This window comes from Pararge aegeria, chromosome 14, assembly GCF_905163445.1.
Source record: "Pararge aegeria chromosome 14, ilParAegt1.1, whole genome shotgun sequence".
In the NCBI taxonomy this organism is placed as follows: Eukaryota; Metazoa; Arthropoda; class Insecta; order Lepidoptera; family Nymphalidae; genus Pararge; species Pararge aegeria.
In genome coordinates, this window is record NC_053193.1 from 3,520,125 (window position 1) to 3,539,670 (window position 19,546).

Below are 19,546 nucleotides of genomic sequence, written 5' to 3' on the forward strand. Positions count from 1 at the left end.
CGAGTTTTTTAATGGTAGGATAAAAGAAATATTGATAAAAAACAAATAACCATAATATATTATCAAAATTAAGCTTAATTTTGATAATATATCACACGTGACACGCCGCCATATCCTGGGCCTGTCCATGAAACATCGTAAGGAAACCTGCGTGCCTGAGAGTTCTCTATGTTATTCTCTAAGGCGGCTTCTCTTTCGGGGGTACCGAGTTCGATTCCCGGCACGAACTTTTAAATTTCGGAGTTACGTGTGTTTCAGGCTATAAAGAATGAGTTGTTTTAGCGCTAGAAACATCGTGAGGAAACCTGCATGCCTGAGAGTTGTCTATGTTATTCTCTAAGGTGTTTAGACTTGGCCAGCGTGGCGGACTTAAACTTTAAATCCTTATCATACTGAGTAAACCTGTGGTGTGACAGTGTGCCGCTAATAGCTGAATTATGATGATGATACGGCTCCGCTTAAATCTTTCACAAGATAGAAAAATGAATTTTAAAATGTAAATTGTTAATGTTGGAAAAGAGCAACTGCTGAGTTTCTTGCCGGCTTCTTCTAGGTAGAATCTGCCTTCCGAACCGGTGGTAGAGTCACTACACACAGATAGACTTGACGTTTCAAAAGTGCTTTTATATTAGGCCTACTTGAAATAAATGAATTTTGAATTTTGAATTTTGATAAAAAATATGCTAGATGCAGTTGTTTCCATCATATACTTTCCATTATATACTTCGAGAAGGATTTCAAATATTAAGACTCGATTTCACCAACACAGGTCTCACCAAATATAAATGGGACCATATAAACAATGCACCAATGCAACTTAATTTCGTAGAGATCGCTTTTAAGCGATAAGTCCGCCTATTGTACCTTTTCTCTTTTTTTTTTCCAATGCTTATTTTTTTATTTGGCGTACAATAAAGTGTATTTCATTCATTCATTTCATTCAATGCACTCATCCTAATAAAATAAAAGGAAAAAACGGAGGTAAATTTCTTTCCCCTCCAAAAGGGAGGGTGAAGTATTAACCACTAGGACCTAGTGACAAGTGTTATCGCGGCGTTTTAGCTGATATTATTTTATTCCACTACAAGTTAGCCATTGACTGAAATCTCACCTGGTGGTAAGATGAACAGTGGCGCGCTTAGCTGGTATGCACAGGGTATACAGATGATCATGTACGAGTTATAAAAAACATAAGGATAGGCATTGTAAGAGTTATAAAAAGCCTACCCTTAAGTATTTATTACTCGTACTGGAGGTTTTCTTCATTTTATATCAACTCCATACCCTGGGCGGCGTGTTGCAGGACCTGCTCCTTGCAAGCCCTGTGTAGTGATGCTCTGTTTATAGGCGATGGTTTTCCACTCACCATCAGGTGGCCCATCAGCTTGGCCCGTCGATTATTACTTTAAAAAAAAACTAAACCAAACTTTTTAGCTATTGAATGAACACGATTTTTACACAAAAAAGCCTCTGATGTTGTGATCTACCAGAAGGCTTTTATGAGAAAAGTGAAACTATTTAACTGCCACCTCACCTAGACAGGTAGGACCATAGATAAATACTCGATTCCCAGGTGTGGCCTGAAATGCTTCAGTATTGAGTTTTTCTTTTAAGAAACTGAGCTTAGCATTGTCAATTTGTGTCTGGAACCGGAACTTTTAACCAGAATTAATATCTTGAAGTGCTGTACTTTAAGATATTAATTCTGGTTAAAAGTTCCGGTTATCATTATGTTACCATATGATAGTAACAGTTATAGTGAGCTAAACCCCATTGGTAAGCATGGTGGGATTCTCTGATTCCCGTCCTGCCATCAGAGAAGATTCATATGTCTCTGGTAGGACTGCGGCTGATATACAACGTGTAACAGAATTACGAAATAATATTGAAGGATGCATAAGTATATTTCATAAGGAACACCCTATAAAAATATTAAATCAAAATAAGCATTATTTTTCCATACAAACGAATTCAAAACATTCTGTCTACTTATGCCAACCCTATTGAAGATAGAAGACCGATACACGCATAGCACTACGCGACGCGTACTTACTAAAGTGACAGGAATCACATAATTTTTAATTTTGCATGTGATGTTATGGCTGTATCTGATTCCTTTCAGTGAATACGATTGCAGTGGTTTACTCAAAAACTGTTAGGTTTTCGGTTTTACAGATAAGTCGCAGAGACAGTACATAATGTACCTCTAAAGCCTATGAAGTATTTTTTCGGTATTTACACGTTGTATATGTTGATGGTCACTTTATTAAATAACTACGTGTGTAATGCCAGGCTCAATCACCCGTGCAGCACGTGTGAAGGCCAATTTCCCTTCACGGGTTAAATGGAATAAGGAATTCGTGCCGGGTCGGAACGGAAGGCCGACACTTCGACATGCCCGATTGCATTCTTTGAATTGTAAAACCCCCCCAATTAAGAGTCAACTTTCGTATTGTGTTTTTATAATTGACGAGGATGGTGATAACGACCGCAATGCAGTGTTTAAAAAAAATCTCATCGGAAATTTTATCTTAATGTCAAATTACCTGCCCACTCCTAAACTGCTTTCGCTAATTTTACCTATTATATCCTATTAATGTACATGAAAGCAATAATTATAAATAATTATCGAACCATTAGCTGTCCACGGTAGAGCCCGGATTCCCTTGCTGAGGGTTTAGCCTGTAGCCACCACGCAATGTGCTGATGTGTAGACGTTACATAGGCGTTGAGAACATTATGGACAACTCTCAGGCATTCAGGTTTTCTCGCGATGAAAACCATAAATTACATTAATGTTAACCTCCTGTCCTATACCTAGGAGTACCTAGGAGTTCGACTAGCTGGGTTCATTTATTCTGCTCAGCAAAGAACTGCGTCGTAATTTTCATCTCGGGTTTTTTTATGGGCCCAAACTTTTTATCAACCCACTCAGGGCACGGGTATCTTACAGTGGATAAAAGGGATATAAGGGAACAAATAATACTAGTTGTTGCCCGCGTTTTTGTTCGAATTTATTGCGGTTTATCACAAATACCGTGAAACCCCGTTTGTTTTCCTTGAATAAAAAGTAGCATCTGTTACTCTCGGTCATTTTATTTAACTCCAAAAATCCAGTTGATTGATTGCTTAGTTAGGGCGTGAACGTACGACAAACTAACAAACACACTTTCGCATTTATAATATTAGTACAAATACGGTCGGTAACCAAAATAGGTAGGAAGATCTTCTTTTTATCGAATTGCACAAATATTCAATCCATCAGAGCGTAAAGGCACGCGTCGCTATCTGCAGTCAGGTGGGACAATTTTACCTGCTACGTTCTGACCACAGCTTCAAAATTCTCCGGCGAATTGAATGCCCTTATTCATATCTTCGAATTTCGACCTCGAGTTATCTCGATATGGAATATTTTTCATATTCTCCCCGGGGTTCGCAAAACGGTTGGCATCTTGCGGAGTTTGTAACAAATAATGGCGGTACCGTTGCAAGTTTTACATAATATATTACAAACAGGAATGTGGCTTATTCTAATAGGCAGAAATCTCTTAACTAAACTAATATCTTCTTTCATTATATAACTTTATATATATAAATCTTTATATATATATTTCTTGTGTGCGTGTGTGTCACTGAACTCCTCCTAAACGACTAGTCCGATTTGAATGAATTTTTTGGTATGCGTTTGTCTGGCACCCTGGATGGTTTAGAATAACAAATCAGCCCGACAGATGGCGCTGGGGTCCGCTAGTATATATATATTTTATATTTATGTTTATGTATGTCTATTTATTTTCGAACATATTTGTATATATAATTGCACTATCCCGCTCTCTTGCAGCTTTTCCGTCTGCCAGAGGTGGCCTGTAAGAGATTGCTTGCAGCAATAACGCCGCCGCCTTTGCATGCCTACAATTTTTGTTCTTTTATTCGTTCTTTATTTTATGTATATTTTGATGTTTTTGAGCAATAAAGTATTTATTCTTCTTCTTCTTCTACTTAAATATCCACATCTTAGCTCGCAAATTGCAGCACGGAGATAATTTAATATCGTTTAATTTTTATATTTATCCGTCTTTGTCGGTAGAGCGCTAACTAGCTACGGCCGAAGCCTCCAACCAGACGACTTTTTATAAACAACTATATACTGTCGTGTCGGTACAAAATTTTAATAGCATAGAATAGAAATACAATCTGAAGACTTTTTTATTGTGTTAATTACTTTATGAAATTTGTCGTTAGCCTCTGTTTTTAGGCAGCCGTACTTACCTTGTATTCGCGCAAAGTTTTTAAAAAAGGAGCCCATTGTTTTGAAAAGCGGCGGCGAAACAAGTGAAAACTCTTAGTGCAAGTATGACTTGAAGAATTTCAAGAATTCCGTACCCAAGGTACAAAATGAAACCCTACATTTAGTATTTACTCACATTATTATAAAATAAAGCTAAAAAGTCCCTTTCATTTTCAACTTTAATTTTTTGTTGTTATAGCGGCGATCGCAAATCGCAACACCCATTCTACTACAACTTTACCTACTTATGGGTCATGAGATATAGACCGCTAACAGATAGATGGACGGACGGACGGATTGACAGACGAAAATACGGCTGCTGCGGCTTCGTAATAGGGTCTCGTTGGCACCCTTCTGGCGCGGAACCCTAAAAAGGCGTCATTATCTTTTAGAGGCGACGGCTGAGAGGTGTTTTTTACGTTCTTCAAAGCTTAAGTGTTTTCTTAACTGAGACTCAACGTAAGTAATCGTTATAGCGATAGCAAAAGGTGTTATTTTTATTTACATACTTTGGAACATCAAAATAAAAGTACTATTTACATTGTTCGGCGTTACTGAGTTTACTTCACTCATTTTAACTATCTACGATTCTCCCATACTCCCTCACAGGTTAGCCCGCTACCATCTGCGACTGCATCACCAGTGTCGTGCATAGAGGGTATGCACGACACTGGTGATGATGCAGTCGCATGTCTGTCCATCAATTTGAGGCTTGGGTGTTAAGCCTCTAGTACCAGTAAATACACCTGCAACCACGCTGTTCGGACCGGAGCGCACCATTGCAACAATGCTGCTTAGCGGCATAAACAAGCATGGCGATAATACTTGCGCGGACGAATTGTGAACACAAAAAGCTTTACTACTGCCTTCGTTTTTCAAATTGCTAATTTAAATTGTGTAGAGGGAACAGAGATTGTAATAAGACTTGGTACTTAGCGTGCGTGTGAATTTGTATAGCTATAGAAACGCTGAGTGATCCTTACCCCATTTATGACTTATGTTGCATATAGATTAAATGTGAATGTTTTAAATAATTAAGATACTGAATTTTTTTGTACCCTCAGGCAGGCAGGTTTCCTAACGATGTTTTCCTTTATCCTTAAACCAAGTGATATTTTAATTAAGTTAGTGCTACGTGATGGGATTCTAACTCGAAGTCGAAGTGAAATCGGAGTCCTATCCACTGGGCTATTACCTCTTCTTCTTTTGTTAGTATTACGAACTTATTTTACTGTTACTACTTAATAATTGAAATAAGAAACTAAAACTCTAATCTTAAATATTAATAAAACAATAACTTATAAAAAAAGATTACTTATTTTATTGTTGTTCTTCACTGACAAATAATGCTCCATGACTAATCGTGTTAACAACAACCTTTTATATTATCCACAAACTCCACCATATTTGAAAGAGCGATTCACCTTTCTTGGTAGCAATGTTCACTTAAATCTGCGAGCTAATAACGACAGCTTGTTACACGTTCCTGCTAGTCGTTCATTGGCGTATGGCAATTCTTTTACGGTAAAGGTGGTTAATTTATGGAATGAGCTGCCAAGGGACATAAGACAGTCCAAATCATTAAACATCTTTAAATCACGGTTAAAAGACTATTTCCTGTCTAGTATGTAGCAAAATATCTATGTATTTTATGTGTATGTTTAAATAGTAATATGTATTTAAGTTTATATATTGATATATATATATATATATATATTGATATTTATATACAAATATATAAATATATGTTTTACTATATATATGTAGTATTAGTATGTAATGTTATAATTAGCACAATTTAATTATTGCACTATCCCGTTTTCTCTCATATGTTTCTTCAACCAAAGGTTGTCTGGAGGAGATCGCTCCAAGCGATAAGACCGCCTTTGTGCATATGTATAGTTTTTATTTTTTATTTTTTTGTTAACCTGATTTTATATTTGTATGTGCAATAAAGACTTTTTCTTCTTCTTCTTCTTCTTCTTATATAAATTCCAAACGGTACACTTAATCCATTATTTCTATAGCACCCATTACGGTAAAACATTAGTAAAGATTGGTGAGATGACTGTAGAAAGCACCCGTCACCCGCAGGCGGCCGTCCATACAATCCGGCAATCCGCATTGTTTTCCCAATTGCAGGCCTGATTAAACTCTTTACAACGTCTCCAGGTAAAGAAAACTGCAATCAGCCGTGGAATGGAATACGGAATCCCGCTGCCCCGGGGTTTTGGAATAATGGGATTCGCCTTAATCTTGAGGAACAATGAGGGCTTGGGAGCGACGTTTTGCATACAATGTCTCGCAGTGTGACAGCCCGAATGAATCGAGATGGGGAAAAAGTGACAGATCGTTTGTGGTTCTTAGGGTACCGCGTTGTGGTATACAACTTCGCAGAAACTCGAGTTATTCGGATTATAATTTAAACTTTATGACTTGTTTCGAATTATTATAAAAATTATCTCCACCAGTTTCCACTTGAGGCCGCTGGTCGCCTCCCGGAATAAATAAAAATAAACTTAAATAAATACACTATGACAATACACACATCGCAATCTAGCCCCAAACAAAGTAAGCGTTGGTTGTGTTATGGGAATGGGTACTAAGGTATGCCTGTTAAATATTTTTATAAATTAAAAAAATAAATATACTACGACAATACACACATTGCCATCTAGCGTTGTAAGCGTAGCTTGTGTTATAGGTACTTAGATGACTGATGAATATTTTTTATGAATAATATACATAAATACTCATAGTAGTCACATAAACACCCAGACTCTGAAAAACATTCATGTTCATCACACAAACATTTTCCAGTTGTGAGAATCGAACCGACGGCCTTCTCAGAAAGCAGAGTCGCTACCTGCTGCACCAATCGGCCTTCAATTATATACATAAATACTTATAATTTACAGATAAACACCCAGACACTGAAAAATATTCATGTTTTAGCAAAAAGCGCGTTACACAGTAACACGCTGTATGGGGTAAGTATATGAATATGCCTCCCACCAGTCTTCTGCCCTCACCACACGGCACTTGTGTACTTATGCATCATAACATGCGAATTTATTATTTATTCTACGTACCGTTCAAAGTAGCCATTATTTTAAAAGCAGACCATTAATTTTATTTATTTTTACAGACGGTACGGTAAATATTTTAGTACAGAACAACAATTAGTTACGAAATGCGATGCCGTAGATTGCGGTGAAAATTGATTTAGTTCTGTCATCGCTTCCAAATAAAACTCAATACAATCGACAGGTTCGATAGGTTTTCACCGCAGCGTATCAAAAAACGTACATCAAATGTCTCGTCAATGTCAGGATGTGGTTCAGTCAGCGACTCCCGAATGTTAGTTTTTGAGTTAACTCAAGTATTGTACATTTATACATAAATAAAAGCCAAAACTAAAAATGGTTTTATTTTTTGAATTTGATGTATTCTTGTTACAAAATATGCCACCACACTCGTGAACATTTTTATCTTTGAACTGAACTTATTTAAAAAATTAACTTCCCAAAGTTACCGAAAGTTACAATTTTTATGGAGAAACGTTGCATGCAATGATCATCTTACCGGTATAATAGGTCGCTGGCATTAATTGATGGTAATTAATCATGCTAATATTATGTCTTTCTTTGATAACTATGTTTGAGTCAACCACAGAACGAATCTAGACATATCAAATGTGACTGTTGTCATTTAGCCAACACTCACATGTATAGTTTGCATCTTGAAGATGGGCATAGAATTCTTTTTATCCTTGAAAAGAAGCCCAGAAATATTTCCACAAGATTTGAAAAATTTAATTTGTGATTCATGAACGACTTCACACCTAACACGATATTAGCGTAATTTTTCATAGAGCTAACTTTGCACCCTACAGACTGACAGAATACCTTTACCTGAAGCTTAATTTGTTATATACTCCGCGAGCGAAACGTGCGTAGAGGGTATATTGCCGAAGATCTGTTTGGTGTGGGGTATAAGGATTGAAGAAATTATAAATTACACCATGCAGATTCTCGTGCTTTTCGCGGAGCATAGCAAATTAAGCTTAATTTTCATATTATAGATATCTGCAAAATCGCGCCTGCTTCTATCCAACATTCTCGCAGAACTTTCAAAACCCGAAACATAACAGCATCTAGGTATTTATATACAAGTACTTCGTCCGTACCGACTCACCGTTACGGAAAGGAAGTAAAAGAATACACTAATAAAATTAAGATATGCGAACCACAATGCGCAGGCCTGACACGATTTCTATGTTTCTGCATTAACCGGTGGCAATAGGTATGTCATTGCCATACAAAATTTGTGATTTACGTATTTTGCATGAAGGGACAGGTTAGCAACTTGTTGGAATGGTTACTGAATCGGGGCGCTGGAGAGTCGGTTTTGTTTTATTAATCATGAAATTTTAGCGATATTCAAAATGGACAGCCAATTTTAGTTTTAATGGAGATTCACATCTATTAAAGAAGTATTATTTTAATACAAGCTGTTGCCCGCGACTTCATCTGCGTTTGATTTTGTTTTTCGATGTGGCATTCAATTTAGTTGTAGTTCTAAAAAATTTAAAGTATTCAGTATCGCTAAGCCTAAATAAGGGGTTTGCTGCTGTCCGCTGAGGAGTTCTGTCCTCTATCTCTAACCAAACTTTGGCAAAATTAAACACATAATATAACCTCTATAGTATTTAATAATTATTTAAATCAATTATAATTTGTCGGAGTTATGGTGTAAAATCATCAAACACTTTAAAAAGATAAAAAGTATCCTATATTACTTCTACCACTTCCAAGAATATGTGTACACAGTTTTATGAGGATCGGTTAAGTAGTTTTTGTGTGAAAGCGTAAAAAACAAACTTACATTGGCATTTATAATATTTGTAGGGGTAGGGATAGGGATGTTTGACGCTTGTGTTTTATGATTAAAATTTTTAGTTTATGTAGAACTGTCATATGAAAGTGTGATTAAAACTTATACAATTTAAAGGGATGCTTGTAAGCTACCGGGGTCTAACAAATAATGAGCGTGATTAATTCATGAAATCTGTTACATTTAAGAACAAAACAATACAAAAACAAATGAAGAAGAAATAACAAGCAACACTTCACGACAGTTTAATGTTGAGTAAAATTATGATGCTAAAACGCCATTAAAAATTGAATTAAGCGTGACTTTAATGGGCGCAGTGGTTAACTAAGCCAATAATTTGCGGTCCCATCAGTGATATTTCACTTTTTAATGAGAAATTATAAACAAAAGGTAGAGAGAGGGCACAATAAAAATGATTTTCATACTTTTCGAGACTGCGACGCCTTTGGAAAGCACTCGGCGGTATGGATGATTGGATTGATGAATAAAAGATACGGCAATTTGTATAATATAAAGCGAGAGGACAATTATGCACCATTCAATTATTATGGACTCGAATAATGGAGGCACGGAGATTCTAAATATAAAAGAACGCATGAGTTTTTAATGGTTATTGCTAGACATAAAACGTGCCTTGTGGTGACGGCACATCAGAAGTCAGTTGTCACCACGTCACCTCTTCCCGTGGGTGTCGTACGACTAAGGGAATATAACGGAGAACGGGCATCCTTTGTGTTACTACTACCATCTACTCACCAACCCATCAACCAAGAGTGGTGATTTTGCGCAAACACTTCCGTAGGACTAGCCCAGCTCCGGCATGGTCCAGCATTATCAACAGCAGGTATAATATAAATTATACCTGATTAATTTCTTTACTTCATCGTAATCATGTAATGATAACGGCTCACGCGAAATAACAACAACTTCGAGTTAACAGAAAAGCCTAAACGCTTAAAGGGAATTTTCACTTAATAAAATTAGTGAAAGCGTCACTTTTTTTTCTTAACATTTCATTGAGTTCGAGACCGTTCATGCGATTAATTCTACCTGACGCACGTCTATTTTACGACGAAGGGTTGAAATTACTAAAGCATGCAGTTACATTTTCGTTCGCTATTCAAACTATACTATTTATATTGGTACCTTCCAATTGAATTGCATGACTGTGTTTTGATACCTAAATGGAGTAGTTTTATGTTTTAATTTGATTTATTTGTAAAAGTATCGGTAAATCTAAGTGACTGTCGGAACTGACAATGCTCATAGGATATGCTAAATGCTAAATACCAATAGTACTAATTGCGAGAAATGATTTAGCGTTCCGTTGTTTAATGTGGTTGTTACAATCATATTTTTTTTATAATCAGTTGGTGTAATTAATTACCTAAAGGTAATTTTATATTCATAGAAAATAACAGATTTATCTTATCTTCATTCACAAATAGAAGCTATTCAAATAAAATAATAAATAAAAAATTCTGCACATCGACACGCATGAAGTTCGAGAAGACATAGAATTTTTCATCGGACTGTACCCATCTATTAAGGTTATTGGCCGCTCTATGTAAAAACTTACGAGTAAAACATTTCAGGATATAAGTTTCAGGATAAGACGTGGTATAATCGCTTTAGAACTTAATTAGTCTAGTACCTAGTTCATAGATAGATCATATATAATAACAATATTATAAGAACGACTTGTATAACGATGTTTTAATGCTTAAAATAAAGAAAGCAAAAGTTGTTCTTGTGTTACCTCAAGTCGTAAAACTATTACACAATAAAAACTAATAATATTAAAACTATTAGTTTACCAAAAGGAATAAAATAAAATAAATTTTACACCAATTTCTCCATAAGTCATAGATATATTTCCAAATAAAAATGAACGCAAATATTAAAATCAGCAACGACATAGACGAGGAACAATAGCGGGCCGAGGCACGTCCCCAGGTGGACCGCCCGTCGAGTGACGCGGACGCAGTCAGGTGCATCTGTGGTTGACATCTATGCCGCTCACCGCCGTGAAATGAATCTTTATTCGTTATTGCTATGGACGCAAATGAGGGCTTGTCGCAAACAAGTAACTAGGTACCTATTGTGTGAAATGGTGCATACGACAACCTTTCTCTGTATTGAATTGAATGATTTTTTTGTTACTGTATATAAACATACACAGTAAGTAGGTAAATAAAATTATAACTATGCACCAACCACCTACCGCCTCTCTCTTCAGTAGCAGTCTCTTACGCTAAGGCCGCAAAATTGTATGCATTGTGTTATTTTTGGTTTTCTTTTTTTCTTGTGGTGTATGTATTAGAGTGTGTTCATTTATCTATAACTGAATGATATTTTTTTTTCGACAAATTAAAAAGTATTGTTATTAATGCTAAATATAGTAAGAATAGCAATCTATAAATAAACTAATTTGTAAGAATATCTGAAAATAGCTTTATTTTTTCCCATCGGAATTTAAAGACAGTAGGATACAGGGGGGCGGCCTTATCGCTTAGTAGCGATCGCTTCCAGGTAACCTTAGAATTAGAAAAACCAAGGGAAACCGATTGGTGGGGTGTATTATTATTGTATACATACTTACGAACAATTACAATTACATAAAATACTAATAATAATAAATATAAAAAATAATAAACAAATATGCTAAACTTCAGAATTTACACAAACTCATTCCAAACTGCAAATCATAAAGGTATCTACCGATTGAGAAACACGCGAAAAATAAAAACATTTCTAAAGAACAAATAATATTATTATATAGCGAACGAACCATCTCAGATCTAGTGCATATTTTTCTAAAACCAAACAAATGAATGAGATTATGTTACTACACGCAATATGAAGTTCGAGAGGTAATACCAGATCCTATTTACGTAGTCTGATCAAAGCGTAGTTGTTACGAAGCAATCCGCAGAAATCATATTACCGGGATATGAAAAATACAAGACTGCATATTTTTCACACTTATTATTTAACTGTAACATTTGATACTTAAAGTTTAAATATAATTTAACTTGATAACTGAAGACATGAATGTAACTAAATTACTTCGTCTACGTTAGGATGTGTGAATTCTTATCCCCCATGATTCAGACACTGATATAAATCAAAGTAATATGAGCTCATATATTAACTTTCATAACTTAAAAGGGTTTCAAATAATCAAAATAGAATTGCGACGAATTGACAATGTTTTTACACAAAGATTTATGAAAAATTGGATTATGGTGTGAGCTACTACTGCTAATCCTTAGAATTAAAATAATTTTCTAGGCACAGTTAAAATTATAAAAAAACCCCGACAAAAATTATAGTAATAGTATCTATTTATTTTTCTAGTCAAGCTCTTTCATTTTGTACCCAGATTGAAAGGTGGTAAAAAGAAAATAATTCACTATTTTTTAAGGTCACATATTTGATTTGAAATTTATAATAGTGTGTAGTGTATTGTCATAAAACCCCGTCGTTATTGCGTCGGGGTTAAAAAGTTGCACGTTTGTTTCCCGGCAGTCAGCGATGAGCGAACTTTCTATTCTAACAATAAAAGGAGGCCCAGCACGTAATGGTAAGTCTGAAAACCTATTATCCCAATATAAAGGTCCGTCGTCCACTCCACCAGCGACACAATGCTTTAATCTGCCGCGTTATTACACCGGCAAGACGTTGCAAAAGCCATTGTGGACACAGTATAATTGTCAGCGAAGTCTCCCGGAGGACAGAAGAGTTGAGAGGCTTTATTCTCGCTTGTCTGACTCACTTTGTCGTGACGTACAAAATAATCTTGATATAAAAGTGGACAAGCGTCAAAGACGCGGCTTTTGATATTAAAATACCGACTATAATGTGGAGAGGTAAACAATAGCTATCTTGTTGTTAAGTTATTATTACTATCTTAAATTGTTTTTATAGACACGAAATTAAAAGTGAGATCAGTCTTGGGAACCAATAGCTTTTTAGGTAAAATCAGATAAATTTACCCATTTATTATTCTTGAATGAGTACGTTTTGTATTTGTATAAAAGTTGATAAATGTTATAGGTAAAAAGATCAATTGAAGAGAAGGTTAAAGCTAATCCCATAATTTATATTGTACTATTGAGTTTTTTACAGCTAAGTTAATAAAAAAAGTTGGCGGTTGTACGCCAGACATTGAAAGAACGACCTCGTGAAAATAAATCGAAAAAGAAATGAAAAGGAAATTAGATAATAAGAAATTTCTCCAGGAAACGCAGCTGCTCCTACGCTATCAGTAATTGTGTAAAATGGTGCTCAAAATTTTCAATTTAAAATAAATCAACAGATGCAAGCCTCTGGAATGAGGACAATATTTTCATAAACAGATCCAATCTGTTTTGGAGGCAATTTAAAGGAATTGAACAAAGTTCGTTTATGTCATTTTTAAATATTAAAAAGAATGCAGCATTTCAGAATTTTGGCTAAATATATTTTTCTGCGCTTTTTGTATGCGAATAGAAGAAAATGTGATCCATATTAAGAAGCTTATTCCGTGAGGGAAATGGAAAAATGAACTTGCTTCAATGAAAGAAAATGTCTGAATCGGGCTAGTTTCATGAAAAAAAAAGTTCACACAACATTTTGTATAAGTTAACCGCGCTTGTATCCTAACAAAGCGCTTTTCGACTAGAACCTCATTTCTTAGCGATATTCATACTAGATTCTACGACTATACGGACTGGGGCCAACCACGCACTACTGCGACTACCGTTGCGTTGCTGACTCGTACGCGGGACCCTCGAGTGTTCACCACCAAAACGTTATTTTTCAGTGGAAATTAAGCGGTTTTGGGTTGAAATAGAGGTGAAATTAGCTTGCTCGGTAACACCACACCGTGCAATCCGCGGTTATTGTCCCTCAGCACTCGGCTTTCACGTCTCCCTCGACCGGCATTATGCCTCTAATGTCACTTAATTTGCCGTCTAGAGCCTCCTCAGGTGAATGCAGCTTACGAGAGCTGGTTTAATATAAAAATTCTCTCGTTTTTTTTTTCCTCCCGTGACGCGGGATTATACGTTTTACTGTTGCCTCTTTTGAGAGTAAACGCGTAGAAGTAATGGGATTATGAGATCGGTAGTTTTGGTTTTCGCTAGGGAGGTTTTAAAGGGAAATTAAATTATATAAAGCTAAATTGAAATCAAAATCCCAGGCCCGAAGGCGGAGTGAAATTGAAACGACATTTTAAAATTACGGTTGGAAATATTTGCCTAACTGATGAAAACCATCGATCAAGTAACACTAGATACTACATCACTTTAATTATATTGGTAAAATATAACAGCAAATAAATAGATTTAGGCAAATAAATTGCTGCAAAACATAGGCCTGGTTTTATGACGAAATAAAAATCCCAATCAATTAAGGGCGAAAAAACAGCCTCTATGTCAGCGTTATTGCTAACAGAAAACTGTTCGCTAAAGCGGATTTACTCGTTAATATAATTGTTTTAACGAATGGCCGAAAATACTACAACAGCAAAACGTACCTGGCATGTTTTTTTTAGTTAAGCTCAAAAATATCACTCAAGCTTGTTTCATTCTGACGATTTCATTAAACAATTTTGAAAACACAAACAAACGAAAATTCTATTTTAATAACCGACTTCAAATAAAGTTGCCGTTAAAAGTGATCGTTAATCGGGTTCTATACAATACTTTAACAATTACCAAAATATGGTTAAGTTCACAGTTATTTTCTGATAAAGTAATAAACCAAAGTTGACAAAATTCACATGGGAATATATTCTAGAGATTTTATAAATTCATAATAGGATACCGAATTTAAAAAAAGCGAAGCATAATATCGTTTAAGAAAAGGCGTTGATTCTTCTCAGAAGTCGACGAATAGTATCGTATATAACTTAAAATTGAAATTACCTTTAAACTTTAGCTGAAAGGTGCCGTATATGAGGAGAATATCATCCTGCGAACAAAGAAACATTTATTAAGTTTATATAACAATGAAGAATATAAATATAAAGTTAAGAAAAATATGCAAATTATTAAAATCCTTAAACTTAAAAAAAATACTACATAGAAATAAATTACTCAAACTAAATAATTAACAATTTACTTCTATGATACTTAGACTCTTACCGCCTGTATTACCTATTTCATTTACAAGACTTTTACACACACTACAAGGTTTTAAAATGTAAAGATTTTTAAAGATTTCCATGATATCCTTTAATTTCTCAGTAAATCCTTTCAAACAATTAAATAGTTATAAAAATTGGTCAAAAAGTGAAACTAAAGAAATCGGTGAACAAACATTAAAATAAATTTATACAGTCGAACGTATAAGGGCTCCAAACGCGTTCCGATCTAAAAAGAAGCCCACAAAAACTATGCCAGGTGAAACATTACGCCTCGACCCACGCAGGGGAAACCGTTGAAACAGCTATAGTTTATAGTGACGATAAATGCGCTGCGATTCTTGGTTAACACAAGAGAAACCGCGGATAAAGGTAGTATATATATAATCTTAGTACGATTGAGTGGGTCTTGTTTAAACAAGCATCGAGGTAAACAATCGCACTGTTCAAACAATAGAACCGGGTGGAGTGTCGCGAATCCTCCGAAGCAGTGAGCTAGATAAACATTAAACAAGTCAGATATTATGATAATCAACTAATGGCAGATCATCGTTGTTTGCAGAGCTGTACAGCCGCAGGAGCCAAGAGCACGGGCGGTACTGCATTCATACTTATGCCTATTATATAATTTACTACAGCTGTGATTTAAAAGAAGCGATGACAGTCTAGTGCAGGAGGGACCTTTGTAATTTTAAGGAATCAAAATAACACTTGTGTTAACAGTGAAGGAAAACATCATGAGGATCCCTGCATTCCTGAGCGTTCTCCATAGCGTTCTCAAATAAAACAACGGTGATTTTGTTACTTTATCCTTTTTTCACGCACTAATATGATTCATGTGATTTTTGATTAACACGTTAAACATTTTTCGGAAAAATCTCATTTCTTAAACTTTAAACTTTAGATAGTATTTTTATAAATACCAAAAATAAAAGAAGAATACGCAACTAAGTTTTATTTTATTCCTAGATCAGTAATCTCACTGTTCTCTACAATACAAACTGTGTGACGCATCTATATTGCGAAACCTCTATTTAAATAAATCAAGTTATGGTTGAACTTAACAAGCTCGAAATAAGACGTTACCAAGTAACGCTAAATAGCAAAAGGAAAGATACAAGATGTTCAAGTTTCAAAGAACTTAAGGCCGCGATAAAAGTATAAAGTTACATTAAATATTTGCAACGTATCCTTTTATCGGGCATCAAATGGCGGCGCAGGCGCCGGCGGGCCGGGGGGCGGCCGCGTGGGCAGCTAGCGAGCCAAAGCAAAAAGCCGTAGCATTCCTCCACCGGACACATCGAGTAGCACGCCTACGAGTAGAAGTGCCTTCCTGTCCCTCACGATCAGCAAGCCGATTCACTATCTCAGTTGAGGCAAAACGTAGCTAGCCAATGTGGAAATTCGCAATAATGTAACCTGTTAAATCCACATTTTGCATTCTGAAAGTATTTCCTTCACCCTTAAAGGAAGTCGTATTTAATTGACTAAAACGCATATAGCGTATAACGTATATATAATATATAAGAGAGGATTGTGTGTGCGAGTGTCGGGGATCGAACTCGCTTGCGAAATTAGGTAAAAAAACTAATTTCCAATGTACATTAACAGCTATATTCACTACTCATACTAATGTGTTCAGATAAGAAACCAATCACTGTAAATTTTGCTGGCGTTGTTTTGTTAGGTTAAATGCATGTTAAATTTTTTGTAAGCAGCAAAACATAGTAGTTTCTGACATAAGTGGGAATTTTAAGTTGGTATGTCGAATACTAGTATAAAACTTGGCATTTCATCCGGGAGGCAATGGAAATCAAATGGCGCAAACTACAATGCCATATTTTATATATTTTTCCGACCCACTGGGCCAGTAATTTGAACAAGAGGAAGATTGTGTTGAGCGAGTCTATCGCCCAAAGTACCAAGATATGTTACTTTCTGACCAAACCGGTCCACACTCAATAGAAGCCGATGCCAACGTTTATAATCTCAATAAAGAAACAAGAATCGACTGTAATTTTAACGTACATAAGGCACAAACTCCTGCGGAGAAATAAAACCGTAAAGCAGATGCAAGGAAATTATAATCACATTACAAGAGCAATACAGGACAAAAAAAATTACGATAGTGGCACAGCAGAATATCAAATAGACGTTAAGCTTGACGTGTGACTGATGGAGATTTGATTGATGATTGACAATGAAAGTGATGGGGAAGGTCATATTACTAAGCGAGATGCTATTTCAATTTAATGTCAATACCAAAGCAGGCGTTTGAAGTTAAAACAACTTATTCTTATTCAATTTATCAAACAAACTGTGATTTCACAATACTAAAAATAGAATCGCACATTTCAATCCACTTCAAAGCCCTGGAGGAAGCTATGGATATAACTTCGTCAAAATAAGAAAGGATTATCGTATATCGATAATCCTTTCTTATTTTGACGAAGTATTTTTTTTATTTCAATATAACGCTGTTTAAATGCCTATTTCTTCCTGTTTTACTTGTTGAGTGTCTGATAATAATAATAAGTATAATAGATCTAAGTAGTGTTGCCCAAATTCAGTCTTGGTCTTGCAGTCTTGGTCTTGTTCTTGCGTTTTTGCAAGACCAAGACCAAGAACAAGACCGCGTATTTTTAGCAAGACCAAGACCAAGACTGACCGTGCAAGACTTGAGCAAGAACAAGACATAGCCTGCAAGACTCTTGCGTCTTGCAGCTAGGACTTAGCGCTATTTCACGGAGTAGTTAGGTGTAACAGTTCGGTGTATAGGTAGGTAGGTACGCTTAGGAATTCTATGAGACGCAAAAAACTATATCAAAGAATATGAAAAACTGGACCTATGCGCATTACGACTAATACCATAAACATAGCGAATAAAAAAATATCTATTAAAATCAAACTGAGTGCATGCATAGTTATGTTTTAACCATCGGCACTTTGATAATGCGGCATCAAAGGTTTTGTACTTACTTCTCAAAGAAATTTGCCGCTTTTCGGAAGTACATGGTTATGATACACGCGCCGGCGGCTTCTTTTGAAATCTAAAACAATCGTTGCCGCCGCGCCGAAATCATAACATTTGACACTATTCATGCAAAATAATTTCGAATTTTAAGAGTACCTACAGGTGTTCCAAAGAATAAATAAGTTTCAGAGTGCTTAGAATGAAAATGAATACATTATACTGATCACGCAAGTAGTATTATGATTAGGATAAAATGGTGAGGATAGGTAGTAGATGTCATAATAATTCATTCTAGTAAGTAATTATAATATTGATTACTTATATGGTTTTTAACTAATTACTTAGGTACTATTATTGTACATTTAGTCATTATATTTCTTAAGTTTTTACAAGAAAAAATAGCAAAAAAGTGTTCGAATATCTCTGAGAGAGATGATGAGAGTAAGTATTTACTAGCTGTGCCCGCGACTTCGTTCACGAGGAATAGTAACTTTGGAGGTATAGTGACGTTCAGGATTTATTTATTTATTTTAAAACTTCTGTCATCAAACATACAAACGAACTCTTCAGCTTTATTCAAATAAATGATAAATCGTAAAACTCTTTTATTAAATTTCTTATAAGTTGAGGGTTCAATCTCTTTCTAGACAGATAAGTATTGTTCTTTAAAATACAGTCAAGTTATTGTAATTAATTTGTTTTTTTACATGTTTTAGCAAATGTAAGCTTATAAATCATAAATGTTTATTAAGAAACAGTTACTTCCATGGAAAACGACATATAGGTCAGTTGATTTTTCGAATTTCTTATCAAATCTTCAGTTATTTATTAATCTGCTTGATCTTTACTATGGCTATGTTAATTCAAGCTCACAATGTTCCAATTCTAATACGTTTTTCTAAGATTTAAAGTAAACTTTAATAAATAGTTATAGACTAATAGGTAATTGCAAGACTTGCAAGACTCTTGCTGCAAGACCAAGACCAAGACCAAGACTGGGAGCGCAAGACCAAGACCAAGACCAAGACCAGGTGTATTGGCGCAAGACCAAGACCAAGACTGGCTAAGTCTCGTCTTGTTCTTGCATTTGGGCAACACTAGATCTAAGGGACAGGAGGTTCATCAATCACAAGAAATCGGTACATTCCACAATAGATGAGTCGGTTTCGTTTTTTTTAATCGAGTTATTTCTAATATTTAAATAAATATCCAGGTTATTTAACAAATCATTGACTGAAAATAACCCAAACAGGTTTTA

The 19,546-nt window shown here is 35.4% G+C and overlaps 1 protein-coding gene across 2 annotated transcripts in view; it reads right to left on the minus strand.

Moving 5' to 3' along the window:
* The window catches only part of LOC120629498 (axin), a 141,343-nt gene that overhangs the window by 48,045 nt on the left and 73,752 nt on the right, over nucleotides 1-19,546 (minus strand). The window contains exon 2 of one of the 2 annotated variants that reach the window (XM_039898440.1): nucleotides 15,097-15,142. The exons of the other annotated variant lie outside the window; for it this stretch is intronic. The gene's annotated coding sequence lies outside the window, so the exon portion shown is untranslated. The remainder of the gene's footprint in view (nucleotides 1-15,096; nucleotides 15,143-19,546) is intronic. 2 annotated transcript variants of the gene reach the window in all.